The sequence below is a fragment of the Tupaia chinensis genome, unplaced genomic scaffold (assembly GCF_000334495.1).
Source record: "Tupaia chinensis unplaced genomic scaffold, TupChi_1.0 Scaffold000028_1, whole genome shotgun sequence".
Classification (NCBI taxonomy): domain Eukaryota; kingdom Metazoa; phylum Chordata; class Mammalia; order Scandentia; family Tupaiidae; genus Tupaia; species Tupaia belangeri.
The window spans coordinates 3,743,492-3,744,198 of record NW_006159458.1 but is presented as its reverse complement, the minus strand read 5'-3'; positions in this window follow the sequence as shown (position 1 = coordinate 3,744,198).

Below are 707 nucleotides of genomic sequence, written 5' to 3'. Positions count from 1 at the left end.
TAAAAACCCTTTCTCAAATTCCCCCCCCCCGTGCAGCTGCCACCACTCTCTTCACCCCATCTCCTCTTCTCTCTCCCCATCTCCTCTTCTCTCTCCCCGTCCCGTCGTCTCCCTCCCCGTCTCCCCTTCCCTCTCCCCGTCTCCCCTTCTCTCTCTCCCCATCTCCTCTTCTCTCTCTCCCCATCTCCTCTTCTCTCTCTCCCCGTCTCCTCTTCTCTCTCTCCCCATCTCCTCTTCTCTCTCCCCATCTCCTCTTCTCTCTCCCCGTCTCCTCTTCTCTCTCCCCGTCTCCTCTTCCCTCTCCCCGTCTCCTCTTCTCTCTCTCCCCGTCTCCTCTTCTCTCTCTCCTCTGCTTCTGCCCTTCCCAGGCCAAGCACAAGCTGACCTTTCTGATACCGAAGACTACTCTGGGTCTCCCTATCTAAACACACGGGGGACTTGGGGCCTTCCCTTTGCTCATTTGCTCGCCTACCCATCAACTTGCTTAGCAAATCCAGGAATCTTTCCCAGGATTCCGCCTCCATAGAAGGCTGGCAGCAGGGCAGGAAAAATGGGTAGTTACAAGTAATAATCGATTTGTTATTTTCCCGTCTCTTGGGAACTCAGCACTGGGTGATTGTTAGTTATTGTAGTTGCCTGAGAGAGACAGAGCTACAGAGAGAGGGAAAGTGAAAAATCATCCCGCAGGGAGTACGGCTATGCCACAG